The sequence below is a fragment of the Mesoplodon mirus genome (assembly GCF_964341445.2).
Source record: "Mesoplodon mirus genome assembly, chromosome: 7".
In the NCBI taxonomy this organism is placed as follows: domain Eukaryota; kingdom Metazoa; phylum Chordata; class Mammalia; order Artiodactyla; family Ziphiidae; genus Mesoplodon; species Mesoplodon mirus.
Window position 1 is genome coordinate 99333189 of NC_138983.1, and position 22088 is coordinate 99355276.

The window sequence follows — 22088 nt, forward strand, 5'->3', positions numbered from 1 at the left end:
TCAATGTTAAATGGAGAAAAGTTGAACATAAAATTTGATATCCAATATGATGGGAGCTTTGTCCCAGAAAAATCACCCTAGCCGGTGTACAGAAGGGTGGAAGGGAGAGCAGATGGCAGGAAGGAAAATTATTCCAAAGCCTCATCATTAGTCTTAAAGTAATAGAATATCAAGCAATTTTACTTTCTAACTTTTTTGGTTCCATATTTCCATGTAAGGGACATGAATTCTGAATTCTTTGTAGGAGGAGGGTACACTTTTTCACAAAAATTTAGCACTGTGTTCTAATTCCCTCCATTAGAGGGAGAAACTGTTGCATGTAACTGCACTTTGATGTGCTATTTAGAACCAATCAGGAATTTTAGTCTACTTTCCTCTGACCGTGGTGAGGGTCTTTTGTTTGTTTGCTTATTTGTTTAGAATTTCTTTGAAATCAGTTTTAGATGATTGATTAAACCATTATATTAAAAGTAGAGGAATTTTGCAATTTTTTCCCTTTTTCCCCATTGAAAACTTGACTGGCTTTAGTAATGAAACATTAAAGAATTTGAAGTTCTTAGACTCTCAATTTTTAAAACATGTTCTGAATATAAAAATATATGTTCATTGAGCAAATGTTTGAAAACAATGAACAATTTCTTGAAGGAAATAAAAGCCACCTCTGCATGTACACACACCTAATCTGCTCTTTTGTCTTAAAAAAGTGTCAAATATTTTGCCATGTCACTAACTACTCTTCTACATCAGAGAATTTGATTAAGCTTATGCATCATCTCCCAGGAAAAACGCACAGATATATTTTGAATGTAGAATTCCTGAAGCCCATTCATTAACTCTGGTTGAGACCTCTTGTCATTCTTTTCTTAGTGGCTTCATAGCGCATTCCTTCAGACGGTGAGCTGTTTTTATTTAAAGCGGCCCCAATTCGGAGGCTCTTAGATTTCTTCTAGGGTTTGGTTATAAACAATCTCATGACATCATGTTGGTAGATAAATCTTTGCCCACATCTTTGATTTCCTTAGGGTAAACTCCTGATGTAGGATTGTTGTTAGGTCCCAAGAACTACTCTCCAGAAAGTGATACCAGCTCCTCTCCCAATGATGGCATATAATAGAGTTCCTCATTCTTTAAGTGATTGTTCAAAGCAGTTAAAAGGTATAAATATATCATACTGCTTTCATAAGTATAGGAATTCTGATTGTTTATCGCTGCATAAGAAACCACCCCTAAACAGTGGCCTAAAACAATCACAATCATTTATTTTGTTCACGAACCTGGAGGTTGAGTAGGATATTGATTCTTTTACTACACTCTTACTGACTGAAAACAATACCTATTTGACTAGCTCACAGTTCTGCAGGTCAGAAGTCCAGGCACAGCGTGACTGGGTTTCCTGCTCAGATACACACGGGAACATGTGAGTTCCCTCCTGAGAGTGTTAAAGCACATGAAATTTAAGTGTAAGACATTGAGCCCCAAACGCTGGATGTTCACCCTAGTTTGTGTGGGTCACAGAGCTGAAATCAAGATGTCAGTCTGGCTGTGTTAGCATCCAGTGGCTCTGAGAAAGAAAGCCTCCAGGCTTCTTCGGCTTGTTGGCATAATTCAGATTCTGCAGTTGCAGGACAGAGGTCCCCATTTCCTTGCTGGCTCTCAGTCGGGGGACAGTCTCAGCTCCTAGAGGCCTCTCGCTTGCCTTCCCTGGCACAGCATTGGACTTCTTCAGAGCCAACAATGGAGAGTCTCCCTCTTGTCCCTTTTGTACTTCAATTCAGGAAGAGTTCAGGTCCTTTTCATGGGGTGCCTGAGTAGGCCACATCCACCTAAAATAATCTCCCTATCTTAAAAGATCAACTGATTTTGAACCTTAATTCCATGTGCAAAATCCCTTCACTACAGCACCTACATTTAGAGTTTGATTGGATAAGTGGAAGGTTTGCGTACATCAGTAAGTGGTAGTCTTGGGGGCTCTGTCAGAATTCTGCCTATTGCAAGCAGTGTCCCCACTTCAAGGACCGAAGTGTCTTAGTTCCTAAAACTCCTAAGATAGTTTATCAGTGTTCATTTTATTTCAGTGACCTTGGTGAAGGGAAGACTACCACCTCCGTGAGCAGGAATGGCAGCCAGCTTCCTGAGTCCACAGTGTGGCTCTGCTACTTAGTGGTGTGACCTTGGCTGTGCTGCTCTACTTACTCTACTCCTCTGCCTCTGTTTCCCTCATCTGTAAAATAACATGGAGTTAGTGATCGTTCTTTCCTCGTACGGTTTTTTTAATTTATTTTATCTATTTTTGGCTGCGCTGGGTGTTTGATATTGCTCACGGGCTTTCTCTGCTTGCGTCGAGCAGAGCACGGGCTCTAGGTGCACAGGCTTCAGTAGTTGTGGCACGCGGGCTCAGTAGTTGTGACTCGGGGGCTCTAGAGCATAGGCTCAGTAGTCGTGGCGCACGGGCTTAGTTGCTCGGAGGCACATGGGATCTCTCCGGACCAGGGCTCGAACCCGTGTCCCCTGCACTGGCAGGCGGATTCTTAACCACTGCGCCATCAGGGAAGCCCCCTCTTAGGGTTTTGATGATTAGATTATTTAATGCCCAGGGAACTCCAGGAACAGTGCTTGACTGTAAATTGCTTTAAAAGTGATTACTCTTGGGGCTTCCCTGGTGGCGCAGTGTTTGAGAGTCCGCCTGCCGATGCAGGGGACATGGGTTCGTGCCCCGGTCCGGGAAGATCCCACATGCCGCGGAGTGGCTGGGCCCGTGAGCCGTGGCCGCTGAGCCTGCGCGTCCGGAGCCTGTGCTCCGCAACGGGAGAGGCCACAACAGTGAGAGGCCCGTGTACCACAAAAAAAGAAAAAAAAAAAAAGAAATGCAAATAGGGGAGCCTGCTTTGGTAGAGTGGGGAGCCCATTATAAAACAGTAACCTGTAGACAGAGTAATTAGTAGGTACAGTTTTTTGTAAAGACTAAATTGAAGGCAATTTTCATTGAAAATATTCGGGAATGGATAAGAATTTTCCTCTCATTTATTTTGCTGTTTTGGTAAGTTTGAATTGAAGTTATTTTTGTCTTAGACATAAAAATTATTATTAATCTTCAGGGAAGATATAGGTCAGTGGTTCTCAACTGCGAGCAATTTTGCTGAAAGAGGGAAGTGGAGATGGATAGTTGATGGAGTGGTGTTTTGTCAGTGAATGAGTTGGTATTGGGAAGGAAGGAACAAACACATTCTTGGAAACTGGAGGAAAGGTGGTAAAGAAGTGTGGGAATGGAGGTGTGACAGGCAGTGGACAGGGTGCATGGTACATATTGAAGCTGATAGTGAGACAGTGGGATGTCTCCTAGAGGATGAATCTGGAAAGGGCTGAGAATTTGGGGGAGAGAGAGGCTTGTAGTCTGGAGTAGGATGTTGACTTTTAAGATTTTAGAAGTATTTCATGACTGTAGCTCTGGGGAAATCTAAACTGCTCTTCTGTGATTCTAATAACCTTTGTCTTTTCTCCTTTCCTCCTCTGGGCCAGGCTTGGGCAGTTGGCCACAATGGCTGGTATAGATCAGTCAGATTTTCATTTACTAGGTCGTCCCCAGATGAATTATACTGTTAGTAGTCCACCTAAAGAAGGAAAGAAGGCACCTGAAGAGGAAAAATCAGAATCAAAGCAGAGTGCCCCAGGACCTACGCAAAATGTCCAAGTAAGTGGAGAGGACAGCACTTAATGATTCTAAGAGTGATTAGCAAAAAGGAAATGATCAAGTCAGAGAGAAAATAATAATGGTCAGTCTCTAATAGTTCACATGCTTGGGAGCTAGAAGACTCTGGAGTCCTCTCCAAATCTGAGATTAGTAAATGTGGGCCCATTTCATGATACTGTATTGTTGTACATAAGAAAACTGGAAGTTCTTTAGAAAATGTATGAGTTAAAGCAAACTCTCCTTAATGAAGAAAGAAAACATTACAGAAAATATTCCAAATTTTAAATTGTATAAATGTCTGTTCTATTCATATTTTATCTAGGTTTCTATTTGTATGAAGTCAGCTTACAATGAAGGAACACTAATGAAGGTACACATACTGATATAATTTTTTTTTTTTTTTTTGCGGTACGTGGGCCTCTCACTGTTGTGGCCTCTCCCGTTGCGGAGCACAGGCTCCGGACGCGCAGGCTCAGCGGCCATGGCTCACGGGCCCAGCCGCTCCGCGGCATGTGGGATCTTCCCAGACCGGGGCACGAACCCGTGTCCCCTGCATCGGCAGGCGGACTCTCAACCACTGCGCCACCAGGGAAGCCCTGATATAATTTTTAAAATAAGTAATCTTGACATAGCTGATACGTAAGATATTATAGTGACTCAACTGGTCAGGGGAATGGGAGGGGAAACCTGTCAGCTTTTCCTCCAGCCTCACTTGGAGCCCCCTTCGCCCAGCTCAGCCAGTCTCAGACTGGTCTTGGGAACTGACAGCTTGAGAACACAGTCTGGTCACAAACTATATACTGTTTACTTGTGCCTGGAGGATAGAAAAGAAATTAATCATCCTACAGAATAGGGTTTCATTTTAGAGAGGGAAAGGAAATGGGTAATAACTACCCCAATCACCAAAGTCTGAATATGTAGCGGACATAGCCTTGGATATAGCTAGGTTAAGCTGAGAATCACTTGGCAGGATATAATTAGAAAAAAACTGGCTCTGAAATCTTTTGAATAATCAATTGACTGTGTTAATAATAAGATCACAGAGTAACACTGAAGTTTTGAACTCTACTTTTTAATGGCTGGCTTTGTTCATCACTGAATTTTTGTCTTTTGTCTTCCCCTCCAGTTTCAGAAAATTACAGGTGATGCTGGGATTCCTTTGCCTGTCGACTCCTTCCATGTCCCAGTCTCTACTCAGGAGGCCTAAGAAACTTCCAAAGACAACCTGGGGGTCGCAGTCACAGAGTAGCGGCAGGAGTCTTTTGAAGATTTCATTGCTAGAACATGTTCTCCTTCAGCAGACGTCATTTCTGGAACTGGAAGTCAAAGAAAAGAAGAGGAATTATCTAGAAATAGCAGGTCTCCTTCAGAGAAAATGACCAAAGCATAATATACCAAAAACTACTCTGCTAAGAAACAACCTGGGAAGGACCTGCATTCCTGCTCTGACTCACCTGTAAAGCAGAAAAGCAAAGGAATTGGGCAAAATAATTCTTTGCTTATTGAACCAATTAGAAGTGAGTCTTCAAAAAAACACATTTCTGTTAAGAAAGAGAGTACAATAGTGACTGTTTCATCAAAGACAACTAAAAGTAAACTCAGTCTACTAGAACATTCTGAAAGTGAGACTCTTGGATCTGATTGTGAATTTCCAGAAAGCATCCATATTCCATCACGCCTAACATAGGTCTACATCTTTTAAAATCTTTTAAAATTATGTTTTTGCCTTCAAATTTTAATAAATTACTTATGTTTTTATTATAGCATATGGTGTTTTGAAATACTTGACTGGAAGACATTTGAGAAAGATTTATCTATACTTTTTTATTATAATGAAAGTTTTGGTGTATTTTTCCTTGTGACAGTTTGCACCATTCATTCAGCTAGTGTTTACTGAGGGCTTCATATGTACAGTACTTTTCTGGGTGCTATAGCTTTCATCAGTGAACAAAATAAAGCCTTTACTCTCCTGGAACTAACACTCTGTGGTGGGAGAAAACGTAAACAACAAAACAGGGTAAGGGGTAAAAAGAGATGGGAATAATAAATGGAATCGTTTTACCATTTGGTTAACTGTCAAACTATTATAAATCGTATGGCCAGAAGCCACTGACATATTTTAATTCACAATAACCAGAGAGCATCAAACATTTACAAAGGCACTTAACCGTGTTTATGGATTACAGCAACACTATGAGGTAGGGAACTATTACCATCCCCATTTTATAGATGAGGAGTCTGAGGAGACATTATGTGAGTTGCCCAGAATTACACAGCTATAACTAAGTGGGAAGCTGGGATGTGACCAGAACAGAACCCATGCTCTTTTTTTTTAATGTATGGACTTTATTATGTTTCATTTGTTTCTGATTTATGTGATTTTTTTAAGACTTTTTTTGATGTCGACTATTTTTAAAGTCTTTATGGAATTTGTTACAGTATTGCTTCTGTTTTATGTTTTGGTTTTTTGGCCGCAAGGCATGTGGGATCTTAGCTCCCCGACCAGGGATCGAACCCTCACCCCCTCCATTGGAAGGCAAAGTCTTAACCACTGGACCACCAGGGAAGTTCCCCTTATGTGATGATTTTTATGGCAGTTTTTTAAAATTTTATTTTTTTATTGACGTACACTTGAATTACAGTGTTGTGTTAATTACTGCTGCACAGGATAGTGACTCAGTTATACATTTATATACATTCTTTTTCATATTCTTTTCCATTATGGTTTATCACAGGATATTGAATATAGTTCCCTGTGCTATACAGTAGGACCTTTTTAAAATATATCCACTTTTTAAAAATAAATGTATTTATTTATTTTATTTTTGGCTGCGTTGGGTCTTCGTTGCTACACGCGGCCTTTCTGTAGTTGTGGTGAGCGGGGGCTACTCTTCTTTGCGGTGTGCAGGCTTCTCACCGTGGTGGCTTCTCTTGTTGCAGCGCACGGGCTCTAGTGCATGGACTTCAGTAGCTGTGGCACACAGGCTTCAGTAGTTGTGACTCGCAGGCTCTAGAGCGCAGGCCCAGTAGTTGTGGCGCACGGGCTTAGCTGCTCCACGGCATGTGGGATCTTCCTGGACCAGGGCTCAAACCCGTGTCCCCTGCATTGGCAGGCATATGCTTAACCACTGTGCCACCAGGGAAGTCGCATGTAGGACCTTTTTGTTTATACATCCTGTATATACACCAGTTTGCATCTGCTAATCCCAAACTCCCAATCCAACCCTCTCCCACCCCCTCCTCCTTGGCAACCGCCAGTCTATTCTCTATGTCCTTGGCTATGTTTCTGTTCACACATAGGCTGTAACCAGGCTCTTAATTACTTTGTTATCCTGTTTCCTTGTTAAGAGAAGAAGGGTTTAAGGAAGGCACTGAGAGAAGCCAGTGACCAGTAGAAGTGCAAAAACAGTGGGGCTGTCAGAAAGCACACCTGTCTCCTTCCCCCATCGTGAGCAGAATTTTTAAACGGCAGAGTATGTAAGAGTATGTGATGACACATCTCTGGATTAAATGATGTCTCCCTGGTAAAACATGTACAGATAAGTCTTTAGTTCAGTCAGAGTGAAAGGTGAGATCAGAGAAAAGCTGGAGTGTCAGATTTCTGGTAGAAGGTCCTGCCTGATTGTTACTAAGAGGGCTACTACAGTACTAGTTAGTTCCTTAGTCATGGGTTGAGTGTTAGAGGAGTGAAACAACGAGCAAGATGTAGTGTTGGCCCTTTAGCAGTGGAGTGAGAGGGGAAGACGCACAGCAGATGTCTCATCCTGCACATGACATGCTGTGACGGGCATATTCAGGGCGTTTAGTCAGTGTTTGTGGAAGAAGAGGGGGAGCCATGAGGCAAAGAAAAGTCATCAAAAGAGGCAGTCCCTAAGCTAAGTCTTAAAGGACTCGTGAGAAACTGGTGAGTCAGCCGGTGAAAGGCAAGGATACTCAAGGCAGAGTGGACAGCGGAAGTCCAGAGCCGTGAGTGTGCGAGGGGTGTGTCACAGAGCCACAGGCACAGGCTCTGGAGGATCAGTGCAGTGTCCCCAGGCAGCGGCAAGTGCCCCTAAAGGAGGCAGCGAGGAGGAGGAGAGCAGGTCTTAACCACACATGTGCGGGGAGCTGGTTTCCTCAGAAAATAGCTAAGAATGGAAAGGACAAGTTCAGGTGGCATTTTAGACCACTGACGTCAGTATGGATGAGGACTCTGAAGAAGCCTGGAGATAATTATGCCCCACTCTTCTGAGGAGCAGTGCTTTATATTTTCAAGTGGGATTTTCACGCTGCCACCTCCTCTCCTGTCCCTACTGAAAGGTTTATAGGCCGGCAGAAGGGAGAACCTGGCTTAAGTAAAGTTAATCAGGTTCCTTTACTGTACAGCTTCTCGGGGCTGCTGTAGGCTAATGTTCATTCTGGATCGTCACAGCAGGCGTATGGTACACAGCCATCCTCAAAGCTATTTGACCCTAGAGTCCTTTTCTAATAGAATGTCTAACAACTGGTTCCACCAAACAGCAATTTCGTAACTTCTAGACCAGGTAACGGCAAGAAGAAAGGGGTCTGAAATAAGGTATAGATGAAGGGAGGAAATAAGTTCTAATTGTATTTAGGAAATTACCAGCAAGACTTGACCTTGGGAAGTAAGGAAGAAGTAGGAGGCGGAGGCTGAACCCCCATCTGTGTGACTAAGGTTGGGTGGTGGTATCATTGAGTTTGGAAATAGGGGATAAAGAACTGAAGTGGGGAAAAGACTTGAGTTCTGGACATGTAGAATTTGAAAGCACCTGTAGAATTCCGAAGACAAACTGGTAGATAACTGGACATGCACGTGAAGACATGGAAAGATAAAAATTTGAATGTCATCAGCACATATCAGCAGTCATTAAAATCATGAAAATGGATGAGATTTCAGAGAATTGTGAGTACCGACAACGTTTAAGTAATAAGCAGAGAAAGAATTCTGGGAAGGAGAGAGGTGATAGAGTTTCAAGAAGGAGGAAGTAGATGACAGTGTCATCCTTCAGAGAATGTGAGCGTCCATTGGATTTGGGCAGTTAGGTCCCCAGTGACCTTAGAGCAGTTCAGTGAAGTGGTGGACAAGAAAGCCAGACTGCAATACATTGAGGGCATAGGGCTGCCTGTCGGGGCCAGGCGGGGCTAGTGAAACAGTGGGAATAGGCTACTCTCAAGGAGTTTGGATGAAAAGAGAAAATAATTAGCAATAAAGAATTTTTTAGAATGAGAAGGACTTCTATTTTATATGTTGAAATGGAGGAACTGATAAAGGAGATCCTGAAGATGTAGACAATAATTTAGAGAACTGGGGAAACACGGACATATGAATAAGAAACAAACCTTACAAAGTATATAAAAATCACTTGTATCCTTCAAGTTGGATGGATACTGGTAAGTTTGGGAGGAAATAAAGGTAAGAAGAGATAGAAGTTAAGTAAGTTTATACTGATAGCCCCAGTTTTCTTTGACCCAGATTTTTCAGAGACACATATATACACATACATAATTACAGTTTTAAAATTCTTTCGTAGTTACATGTTTTATTAATCACGTCTGAGAAAAGTCATTGATTTTCATTTTCTACAGCATTATCTTGTAAGGACAAGATACAGTGACAACTTCCAAGCCTTTTGCCTATCAGAGCTGAAACTGAAAGTATCTCCATAATTGAATGTTCACTTCTTATTTGTAATAAGTTTATCCTTAGAAGGATACTTTATAGTGTTTGATCACAGATGAGTTTGGGCATTGCTATCACTCAATAATGTTAAGCATCTGTCAGGTTCTCTCCTACGCTTTATATTAATTTTTTCTCCTTTAAGCAAATATTTATTGGCGGCCTGTGGGAATAAGATACACCTAGGTCTTCTTTCCTTGGTATATTCACAAAAGGCTCTGAAACTAAATTTCCAAGTCAGGCCATAGTAAGGCCTGGCATAATACGTTTTCATTGTTAACAGATTTTTTGTGTTTGTGGTTTTCTTTCCTTTTCTTTTTTTTTTTTTGTTGAAGCAAAGATAAGATAACTCAGTAGTTGTCCATTGATTAATAAGTCAAAGAAGACATTGATGAAGCATGGTATTTTGTATATCCTTTCCACAGAATAGGTAATGGATCGTCCTGAAACTCTGGTGAGATGCTTATCATTTTCAGATTTTGGAGTGGCAGAGAAAACCCTATTACACCTTGAATTATCACTAGAAACATGAATTCAGCCAAATAAAAACAGTGCCTCTGCCTACTGAGGTTGTCAATTTCCATCTTAACAAAAGTGAACATTTCCCCTTTAGATTAAAGTCAAGAAAATCCTCTCTGTCCAGGATGCAATAATGGGGTGCCAGAAAGAGGAAAACTGAAGGTATTCCCTCTTGACACCTGAACAGTGAATTCATTCTGATATCAACTATTTGTTATGATTCTACTATGACCAGGTGCTTTATTGTGTTTAGAGATCAAGTTACTGTTCATTCTTGGTAAGTAAGAAAAATCCATGTTTTAGGACTCTGAATAGTAACTTTATATATTTTATATATATATTTAAAATAAATATATATATATTATATATAATATATATTTCACCTATTCAACAAAACTGTAATTTTCATCATCTCTTACGAATGAACTGTATTTCCTCTTTGGAAAGGGCTTATAGTGAATTAAAGTCTCCATATACTTTTTATATAAGACCATGGAAACCAAATTCTCAATTGGGAGCAAACTTAGCTTTTGCTATGAAGGTTAATGCTTGCCTGGCCTTAGAGTGGTAGGCCAGGAACCCAAGTTGGAGTTTTTTTCCCTCTAAGTTACTTTCATTGATGCCACCCTGAAAAAATTTGGAGGGAGTATTCTTTGAAATAGCTTTATCTCAGTAACCCTTTAAATATGCTTCAAGGTATGGGGAACATAACTGTCAAAATGTTCAAGCAACTCTTGTTGATTTAAGTATAACTGATCAGGAGCAATACAGGAAAGAGCTAGGTACAAAAGACAAAAGGCGCGAGGCTATTTCATGTATTGTTTTTGGCTCATTGTACAGAACAGAGAAAGTCTCATACACTCACACAGCCAAGGTCCCCTGCTGTTCTCTCCTTTTAGTAGAAATAAAAGAGAGCTAGTTTCTCAGTAGCATCATTCTATCCTTAAGTGGGTACACAGTGATATTCTAATGGTCTCTGGAGCAGAGAATAATTCTGTGGCAGCTCTGACCTCCAGTCACCGGGTTCTCTGTAACTTAGTCTTTCATGGCCAATGACTATAATCATTATTTCGATTTATATTTAGCATCTCAAAATGGAAAGGATTCCATGGACAACAAAACAGGAAGTGATTTCATGAAGTGTTTTAGTATGGATAAAACAATAAACTATAAAAATACAAATCATCAGTAAAGCTTTTTCTTTCCGGAGAACTATATTCAGAAATTAATGTAAGCATATAAGGTGCACATGTGTGTTTTTTCACCCTTGATCATGTCTGTGTGTGTGTGTGTGTGTGCGCATTCCACTGCTACAGGAGACATGCAAAATAATATCAGATTTGCTACTATATGAAGTACTGGTTTCTCCCAAGAACTATGTGCTCGCAGGGTTCGTTCAGGAAGGTGAGTGCCCTACCACATCGCAGTCGTATCTCATCACCTTCGGCGGGAATAGTTTACACTTTAACCTCACATGCAGGCTTATTAAATTAGTATTATTCATCAGAACTTGCTTGTTAATAAAACAAGCTGAATTAGCCACTGCAGAATCATATTTGGAAATTCAATGACAATTTTACATTTTTAATAAAGGCTCAGAAATATTATTGCAGAGCAGGTGGTACAGAAAACTGTGGTCAAATTTGACATTCATTAATCATTGAAGTGTCGAACGTGACAGGTGAAAATTGATATTGAATTCTTTCCTCTAATATTTGGAAGAGTTCTAACAGGTAAATCAAATGAGATAACAAGACATATCAAGTCTCACTCATTTCTTTGATCACCTCTTCCCCACATATCACTCCTTCGCCTGCCATGTTTTGAATAATTCAATGCCCATAGTCTTTCCACTTCAGTGCATTATAAAACACACTCAAGCTGGGTTTCAATCATATTAGACTGAAAGCTGAACATTTTATGGAGGATTATTTAAAACAAAATGCGACTTGAGCCCAACAGCGTTTGAAACCAAACAATCCTGGGAGTTCAGTAAGGACATGTCAACACTGTGGAGAACTTTTGGATTCAGAAAATTCAGTAATCCTATTTGATGTATGTTAACCTTATCAATATTAACAACCTTCTGCTGGATTTCAGCACTGATTTGAGAGCTGAGTTACTACTGGTCTTATATTTTAACTAGTTGTGAAAGCACTCAGAGAGTTGTTCTTGGGTTGAACTTGACTTGCCCCTGGGAATGCTCTCTGTTCTATCCATCTTGAAAAGTTTATTCAAGTGCATTTCTCTGCCTTCCCTATTCTCATCTGTACCCCTTGGGAAAACGAAAGATGCTCAAATATAGATGTGAACACTGCAGATGCTCTGCTTGGCAATGGCGTCTTTCAGCTTCCCAATAAAAAATTATATTGCTGACCACCCATTTGACTGAAAAGTGACTCATTTTACTGACAGATATCTGGATTGAGATGCCAAAAGAAATAGGTCATTTCACATTTCCTTTTGAAGTCATAGCTTTGCGTTGCCACACTACTTGTTCAAAAGTTAGATCATGAAGGTTCCTTCCTATGACCTCCAAGTAATTAATCAAAATATTCTTCAATAGGCTATATAAAAAGCAAGCAGAATATTCCTACTTATCAATATTTCTCTTGAGTCATATAGTTCTTGTAATTTCAAGGAAGAGAAACTCAAATGGAAAGTGTTACAATAGCCAAGCATACCAGCACTGTTATCTAACCATTCAGCAATTTTCTCTGCCAAGTAACTCTGAATCTTAGACTACTGAGAATGTCTTTTTAATTAATTAAGATTCTCTTTTGAGTTAAAAAATGGTCACAATTTTATAAGTAAAATTAAAACACAAATAGACCATCTGAGATATTTCCATTAGGCATTATATATATATATATATATATATATAATTTTAATATATATACATATATAAATGCATTGGGATAAATCTCCATCTTCTGTGTCAGTCGGACATAGGTCCATTTTCTTAGGAATAGGGAACTCCTTTCACAATGGAAGTGGGGAAATTTGTTAAACCATCCTTCTAGAAAATAATTCCATGAAGCCACCATTTAAGGTTGTCTGGATCTTGGTTCCTTCTAGCAATCTACTACTCCAACAGTGTGTAGTTCATCAAATTCAGGTCTTTCTGAAGCCAGGCTAGAAAAACAGAGTGAGCTGGACGACTGAGGTAACTGACCAAACAGGAGGAGGAAGAGGAGCAAAACACTTTCCCAATTTCATTCTTTCCCAGATTCTCTGTGCTTGACAAGGGAAAAAATATTCGGGTCTGAGTGCCTTTCATTCTTAGCCATTGTTGGTTCAAAGTCAGAGAAAATAAAAGAGGTAAAAACGAAAATATGGAGTCCAGAATTCCGTTAGCTCTCTTGCATGCAATGTCACAACATCAAAGGCCTTCCCAAATGAAGGGATAAACTTTTAAAAATATAGCCCAGGGCTTCCCTGGTGGCACAGTGGTTAAGAATCCGCCTGCCAATGCAGGGGACACGGGTTCGTGCCCTGGTCCAGGAAGATCCCACATGCCACGGAGTGGCTGGGCCCATGAACCATGGCCACTGAGCCTGCGGGTCCGGAGCCTGTGCCCTGCAAGGGAGAGGCCATAACAGTGAGAGGCCCATGTACCGAAAAAAAAAAATATATATATATATATATATATTTATAATAAATATATATATATATATATATATATATATATATAGCCCAATGCTTTCAATCTAAACAAGTAAACACTAAAAATATATTTTAGAAATCCAGCAAACACACTAACCACACTCAAAGCAAAGGAAGGCTTATGGCTTACCAAATGACAGCTGCTGTCTATGAGAGAGAGAAAGAGAATACTCCAAAATTCTATCTGACCTCGCAAAGCTCAGCACAGCAACTATTCTTCTTTCCTAACATCATGGCATAACGAATTTGAATAAAACTTGCCAAAATGTCATCCGCTGCCTCCAGAAGCAGATTAAACTACGGAGTGTCCAGAAATCCAGATGAAGAAAACTGTTTAGAGAAGACCCTTCTCCTATTAGTGGACCACCAGGGTTTATCTGGGTAATAAAATGATAATAGGCCTTTTTGTCATCTTCTTTTTATAATTTATACGTTTAAATTTCAGTTAACATTTTAAAAATATCCAATCAGAATGACAGGCATTTCCAGAAGTATCAGTTATTTTCATCCATTAAACGAATGTCCCAACTTTGCTTTTTCAGGGTCGGCAACAGGGAGTTCCCTCTTCCCTCCTAAAGAAGGTTCTCTCTCATTGCCACACTATCAAGGCTGCACCAAATGTGGTTGCTTCCTGTGGGCCTGATCAGGCTAAGGGCAGATTTGACTCTTTCCTTCTCTGAGTCGGACTAAATCGTCTTAGTAACATCTCTCCACACTGTTGACCATGTTTTTCACGGGGGCTGCTGCTGAGCCTTTATCTCATCCTTTCATGGTGGAGAGAGAGAGGATTCTAATGACTTTTACTTCTAGGGGAGAGGGGACTGTAGTGATTATGTTGTCATTTTGTATTATGTCCTTTTGTCATGAATTTGTTTTCCATTTCATGTTCAAATGGGCCCACCATTCCCACTTTGTGAGGTCATTCAGCACCCTCATTTTGCACCTTTAACATCTCTCTCAGTATCACTTGGAAATGTTTGAAATGGCATGAGCTTGTCCTTATATTCCTATCAGCTGTAAACCCGGAGCCCCAACATGAACCTAACCATTGAGCAGAACACCTCTCCACTACCTGTGTAACACTGTGTAGGCTCCTTAACCTCTTGGTTTTTTTAAGTCCTCAGTTGTAGAAAATTTCAGGGTGCTATGAAATTATATTTGGGGCAGGACAAGGTTGAGAAGAGTGTGTCTTTGCTTTTATTCTTCCAAACTGGAATGTCTTTCCTCTCTTCCCCATGGGTCCAAATCTCACTTGTCCTTCAGGCCCACTGCAAAGGAACCTTCCCTGATTCCCCAGTCCACACAAATCTCTGCCTCTTAGGGTCAGTGCCATACAACCTAGCTGTCTCTTATGTTAATCTTGCCTCTCAAGCCAATCTCAGAATGTGGCTCTCTCTTGCCCTCCTGGGGCCCCTGGGGATGGGCCCGCCCACCAGCATGGCCCACGTGGGGTGTCTAGTAGACTAGGGCATTGGTGGGAAGACCCAGGTGTGAGGGGTCAGGCAGAGTACCTCTGCCTCCACCCTGCTCTCCTCCACAAAACTGCCCCTCATCCTGAAGCCTGCCCCTCAAGTCACAGGTTCCTCATATGACTTCACTGGGTAGTGATGCCCTCACAGACCTTCTCACAGTTTCCATGGCAGGGTAACTATGCAAAAGTGCTGCCCTCAGAGAAACTTCCCTACCCGGGAGGGAACTTCTTTCCTTGGAGAAAGTTCTCCACCACATAGCAATCTCTTTGGTTGTCTGAGAGAGAATGTCTGACCAGATCTTCTATATTTACTCTAACCTGTCCTTTGTTCCCCGGGAGGGCAGTGCAGCAGGTACACCGAGACCGGGCATCTGTACAAGAGGCATGGTGTACACACAACCTCCCCTGGCTGCCACATGTTCCTGAGGGGCTTGAACACCACATACACCTCAGCACTCTCCCAGCTCTAAAGAATACCAATGACCTGGGACACCTTCAGTGCCCACAGGGCTCACTGCTGAGGACAAGTGAAAGGTAATCCCTGGACAAGTGTGCAGGAAGTTTCTGATCTTTGTAAATGTAGCCTTCCTCTTTGGGCTACAGGATGCTTGCATTCAGACCCTTTCCTGATTGGCCTCTTAGCAAAAGACAAGTGCATTTTTGTTGGCAAAAGGTAAATGGAGCAGTTTGAGGAAGACGGCCACTCTTGAAGCGCACTTTCAAACCTAGGCACCTCTGTGCTGTCATGCAGACATCTCTATCGGTCCCCTCAGACACATCCCATACTGAGTTGCTGAGTACTCGGGGAGAGGGTGGTGCCATATTGATGGGAAGACCGGAAGAATGAAGGGGGGTGATGAAATGCTAGTGAGACTGGAGGGCTGAGGAGATGGTGTCCCAGGAGGCTGGGTTGATGTGAGCCTAGACTTGGTACCCAGACCCCGGTTCTTAGTCTCCTGATCACTCTGCCTCAGTATTTCGCCCTGTTCTAATCTAGATAAAAGTATCAGAGGGCTCGAGTTCAGTGTGGCTGAAACAGGCCGTATAAATGGGGCCCAAGAGGGGTTGCCAAAGTGGGAGGGGATCTTAACCAATTTATACTAGATTATTTCTTTCCAAAACGTGAAAGACATTTCCATTAAAGCCTCAGAAGTGACAGACTGCAAGAAATGTTTCCTCTCTTGTGGAAGGGAGAGATGGGGAGGATCATGATTGCAATTTTTTTCGGGTTCTAGTGTTTTCCCTGGAAACGGTGAAGAGACTTCCTCATCTGCTACAGCCGTAGGCCCTGGGGATTGCTTTTGCAGCCAGTGTCCCTTCTCTAGGGACTCATAGAGGTGATGGGCCAAGGCTGTGTTCTGGGTATCAAGTAGATTAAAGGTCTTCAGCCAGAAACTGGGAGAGACAGGAAACTGGGAAATTCTGGCAGGAGACTGTGCACAGCAGAAGTGACTGATCAGTTCTGAATTTCTCCTTTGGCCCCGCCAGCAAAGGTGGAAGCAGAGAAGCCAGTCCTCAGATGTGCTCTGAAAAGAAAGCACTCTCCGGAAATGTCGGACAAAGACCTGGGTAGCCCCAGACCACAAATCCGGCGATTGTAGCATGATGCCAGGAGGCAGACCCCACAGAACCTTGCAGGTGAGACATCCTCAAGAGAGGGCAATGCTTTAACTGCGTAAGGCAGCGAATGCCTCTTCCTGCAGTGACCCCCCACCCCACCCCAGTGCCCACGGCCACAGACTAGAACCTGCATCGTTCTGTCTGAGCCTTCCCCAGCCAGGAGCCTCCTTCCACACTAAATGGCCATAAGCCAGAAGCCTCAGAAACTGAGGTTTGTAATGAGAGTCTGCCCTGAACATCCCAGGGCAGAAGCTGGCCTGGAAGAAAACCTGACGCTCATCTCCTCAATCCTCAGGGGCCCCGTTGTGAGCTGAAGAAAGAAAAGTCTACACTCGGTGAGCCAAGGAGGATGCAGGAGCAGAGACAGGGTGCAGAGAAGCCTTAACTGTCTACACATGGGCTCCTGCCCTGAGCCATTGTCAGCGGCCACCACCACAAACCAGGGGGGAGCTGGGCTTTTTGAAAGGGAAATCCTGCCTGGGGTCTCAGGAGGCAGGATAGAGAGACACAGGTGGACCTGCTCCCTGAAGCAAGAACAGGATGGAGAGTCAAGCAGCACGCACCCTGCCCCGAGGGTCACATGCTCCTTTATTGCCAGCCCTTTCTGTCCCCAGTGGGGTCCCTTACTGCTCAATAAAATGTTTTGGTATAATATTTCTAGGGTCGCCAGTGCTCAGACTTAGGTCACTACCCCTGTGCTAGGCACTCCTGCCACCTGGGAAAGGTTCCAAAGCTGGAACAGCTCCAGGGGGTGCCAGGGATCAGAGCAAAAACTTGAGAGGCCGGGGATGAAGGAGTTTGGGCACAGTCCCTAAAGCATCTCTGTGGTTGAGCTTCTGTGAGAAGGCACATCGTGTGTGTGTGTGTGTGTGTGTGTGTGTGTGTGTGTGTGTGTGTGTGTGTGTGTGTGTGTGTGTGTGTGTGTGTGTGTGTGTGTGTGTGTGTGTGTGTGTGTGTGTGTGTGTGTGTGTGTGTGTGTGTGTTGAGGAGACGGGGTCTCTAGAGGAGGCAGCTAGGGGGAGGGCCTGAGGCTGGAAATGGGGAATGGCGTGCGGCCTCTGAGTAAGCACAGGCACTTAAGCCCTTGAGGTTTCTGGGAAAGCTAGAGCCACAAGGGCCACGAGATAAGGCAAGTGTAGCAGCAGAACCCAGGTGCCAGGTCTTTCCTCAGAACCTAGACTTCTCCACGAGGCCGGGCCTTCCACGCTGAGGTAGGAGGGATCCTGGCCAGAAGGTCAGCCAGGAGCTCTGGGAGGAAGGTTGCTGCGGTGGGGGCTCTGCTACCATGGAAATCACTTCATTTCCTTCCACTCAAATAGCCTGCTGACTGGGTTCCTGCTCTGTTGAGTAAAAGGGTCGCTGACTCTCCCCAGAAGGTCGTTCAGTTCACATCCCAAAAGTCCCTCTATTCAGGCCCTGGGGAGGTGTAGCGACTCCTGAGGGCGCTCTTTCCTGAGGCTGGCTGACAGAAGTGGGGGAGGTTCCTGAGAGTTCCCAGGCGCTGGTTGAAGTCCCCAGAGAATGGTCACGCAGGTTTGGGAGTCAAGTAGGTGGAGAGAGACGGTCGGGGGCAGAGGGCCCCTTCCGGAATCCAGAGCTCACATGGTTACTCCCCCCCATTTCCAGAAACTATCTCTTCCCCCACACCAGCCCCCATGGCCCAGTCCCGGGAATCCGGGAGCCCAGAGCACTTGTGGCCACAGAGTCACTGGCACGCAGCCCTCGGGGTGGGCGGGGCCGGCTGCAGGCAGATGGGGACGAGGTGTGCTCCCGGGAGGCCTCGGGCTGAAGGTGGCCCTCTGAGAGAAGCACCCCAGCTTGGACAGGAAGGTTACAGGCGGGGGAGAGCAACCTAGGGCGCCCCCTCGGAGCAGTGGGAGTGGGAAGAGGGGCAGGGGTGGAGGGACCCCGCGATGGGAGGCGAGTGGGCTCTCCGCAGAGGCCAGCTTAGCCCGCGGGAGCTGCCTGTGAGCAGGGGGCGGGAGGGCACTGCCGCCCGGTGGCTGCTGGGCTTCCCGGATCGCGGCTCTGCACACGAGTCACAGGGTCCTGTGACTCTGTATCCCTCCCTCAAACCGCCCCCCTCGTGAGGCCCCGCCGCTGGGTGGCCTGTGTCGACAGGCCCACTGGGGATTCAGTCTTGTTCTGAGAACCTCCATTCCCCTCCCGACCCCAGGTTCAGGGGTCGACAGGCCCACTGCCCGCCCCTCTCAGACCCGCCTCTGCCCGCCTGCCTGGCCCTGCGCAGCTTGTGGCCCGGGGGCCTCGAATGTCCCCGCACACTCAGCCAGCGGCCTCTGCTGTGTCTGCTCCTCCTGCTGGGTCTTCTGCTGCGGCCGGTAACCGTGAAGACCACGCCGGGCACCTCCAGCACCCCAAGTCTGCGGGAGCGCTCGCGGGCCCTGATGCGGGACTTCCCATTGGGGATGGGTGGCTGCAGTGTGTGCGGGCTGCTGGGGGCCGCTCGGGGCCTAGCCTGGCCCCGGGCAGGGGAAGAGGTCCGGAGCATGCAGAGCTAGTGGGGAGGCTCCCTCACACCACCCCTGGATGTCCTCTCCATCATCTATGGATGCCCTTCCCCTTCTCTGTCATCCCCTCCCTGGTGGGAACCCCTAAGCCCAGGCCTCAGCTGCTCCTAGTACAGTCTGTGTGACAGTGTGAGGTGGGGGACCCACAGGCTGGCCCAGGCCAGGCAATGTGTCCTGCCTGATCCCAAGACCTAAGGAGCCCACCTATTTGCCTTGACCTCCCTCCAGCCACAACGACATGCCCCTGGTCCTGAGGCAGTTTTACCACCACGGGCTACAGGATGTTAATCTGCGCAATTTCAGTCATGGCCAGGCCAGCTTGGACAGGCTGAAAAATGATCTCGTGGGTGCCCAGGTACCAAAGGGACACACAAGGTGCCACCATGGCTGCTGGGGAATGTGGGGCAGTTTGGGGGCCTCAGAGACCACAGGTGAGTCACATTGGAACTAAGTTACCATAGTGACCTAGAAAGTGCCATGCCATGGATGCTGGGGGCTACAGGGGTCACAGTGAGCCAACCTGACGGGCATCCACGTACCACAGAAAAAGCAACGCATTACATGTGACTTCTGGGCACAGTGAGTGCTGTGCCAGCTGAGGAGGCTATGAGAAGCCCAAGGAGCTCCAAAGCCCAAACTAAGCCCTTGCCTTCCCTCAGTTCTGGTGAGCCTACGTCCCATGCCGGACCCACGAACGCGATGCTGTGCGCCTCACCCTGGAGCAAGTTCACCTCATCTGCCTCATGTGTGCCTCCTATTCTGAGCTGGAGCTTGTGACCTCAGTTAAAGGTAGACGGGGGAATTCCCGGGTAGTCCAGAGGTGAAGACTCCATGCTTCCACTGCAGGGGGCTCGGGTTTGATCCCCGGTGGGGGAACTAAGAGCCCTCATGCTGTGCGGCACAGCCAAAAAAACAAAAAAAAATGGTCAACAGACTGGTGGTGGTAGGTGTTAGGAACTTCAGTTAGCTACCCCTGCCTCTGAAAATGATCATCTGACCTACCTGCTCCCAGCTCTCAACAATACTCAGAAGCTGGCTAGCCTCATTGGTGTGGAGGGCGGCCACTCACTGGACAGGAGCCTCTCCATCTTGCGTACCTTCTATGCGCTGGGTGTGCGCTACGTGACACTCACCCAGACCTGCAACACGCCCTGGTGAGCACAGTGCAGGTGGTAAGGGCCCAGTGAGGCAGGGATCTGCCCAAGATCACGCTGGGGCCCAAAGCAAGTTTATCCCTGGGATCCAGCCCTGAACCTGGGGTCGGGAGGGGAATGGAGGTTCGCAGAACAAGACTGAATCCCCAGAAGGGCCCTCCTACTGCCAGGCACAGCCCAGTTTGGGTCCCTCCTCTTGCACCAGGGAGTTGCAGGTGTAGACGGTTCGACAGAACCTCTTTCTACGCTCTTGTAGCCAAGTCATGGCCACCAGTCAGACTGCCTCCTGGCCATCCTGCAGGGCACAGAGCTCAGCAAAGGGTATCCACCCCTTCTACAGCAATGTCAGTCGGCTCACTGGCTTTGGCGAGGTAAGGACCCGGCTTCCATACCCTGCCCCACATGAATGTACAGCCCCGCCTGTTCCCTACAGATAAATACACACAAGATAAATGCAGCCCTCATGCCCTCTCCCCATCCTGTCCCTGCAGAAGGTGGTGGCAGAAATGAACCGCCTGGGCATGATGGTGGACTTGGCCCATGTCTCGGATGCTGCGGCACGGCGAGCCCTACAAGTGTCACAGGCACCTGTCATCTTCTCCCACTCAGCTGCCCGGGGTATGTGCAAGAACACTCGCAATGTTCCTGATGATATCCTGCACCTTCTGGTGAGAGACTAACCTGGCCCTCAAACCTAAAGCAAGAGATTCAAACCAGGAGCCCTTGAACCTGAGCCTCTTCTCCCTCCATTTCCTCAAACGCCAGGTTAAATATCTTCTGCCCGCAAAACCCACGGTCCACAGCCCCTGAACTCTTCAGCCCTAGGTGGGAGTCTAGGTGGTAAGATACTCCTCCAAACCCAGAAACCCAGGGCCAACACACCACCCAGACCAGGGCTGAGGCTCCTCCATTCACACAAACCCAGAGAGGAGACGACTCTGACCTCAAAGCCAGGGCTGAACACCTTCCTCACAGGGGCCGAGAGAGTGAACAGGCAGCTGGCTGTGCTGGGGGCCAAGCTGACTGTCCACCGGTCCACCCCTGCAGAAGAAAAACGGTGGCATCGCGATGGTGTCCTTGTCCGAGCGGGTGCTGCAGTGCAACCCGTTAGCCAACGTGTCTACTGTGGCAGGCGAGCCTCACCCTGGGCTCTCTGAAAACTCGGATTTGGAGCTGAAGCTGGGTCCAAATTTAGGGAGGACTTCAGAAGAGCCCCAGTGCTTTGACCCACCTGTTGGCAATAGGTACAGCACCCAAAAACCCAAGAATGGACAGTACACAGCACCTTGGCGCCATGTGGAACTGGAGCCACAGAATCAAAACTGCGATACTGATGGGTATCAGGGAAGCTGTCAGACACTGCTTTATGTCAAAAACATAAAGAAAATATCCACTATCAGAACCGTTGTTTGACTGACTTTTTTTCACATCTTTCTGACAAAATTCGTGAAGTTGTGAGTACCGCGTCATTACACTTCTGTTCAAGATGTAAATCTCTGGCTCACAGTCATTGTTTAGCTTCTGTATATTGCAGTGTACATGAAGGTCTGTATTAGTCTGGTTGGGCTGTTATAGTGAAATACTATAGACTGAATGACTTAAACAGCAGAAATTTATTTTCTCACAGTTCTGGAGGGTGGAAGTCCAAGATTAAGGTATTGAATACCATAAGAATTGGTTTCTGGTGAGAACAATCTTCCTGGCTTGCTGATGGCTGTCTTCTTGCCGTGTCCTCACACGGCCTTTCCTCTACGAGCAGAGGGAG

The 22088-nt window shown here is 45.5% G+C and overlaps 1 long non-coding RNA gene across 1 annotated transcript in view; it reads right to left on the reverse strand.

Annotated features, from left to right (window-relative positions):
• Positions 1 to 4757: 4757 nt before the first annotated feature.
• LOC309807242 overlaps positions 4758 to 22088 on the reverse strand; it is a 61239-nt gene continuing 43908 nt past the window's right edge. Inside the window, exon 3 of the long non-coding RNA XR_014294534.1 lies at positions 4758 to 5004. This is a non-coding gene — a long non-coding RNA (uncharacterized lncRNA). The remainder of the gene's footprint in view (positions 5005 to 22088) is intronic.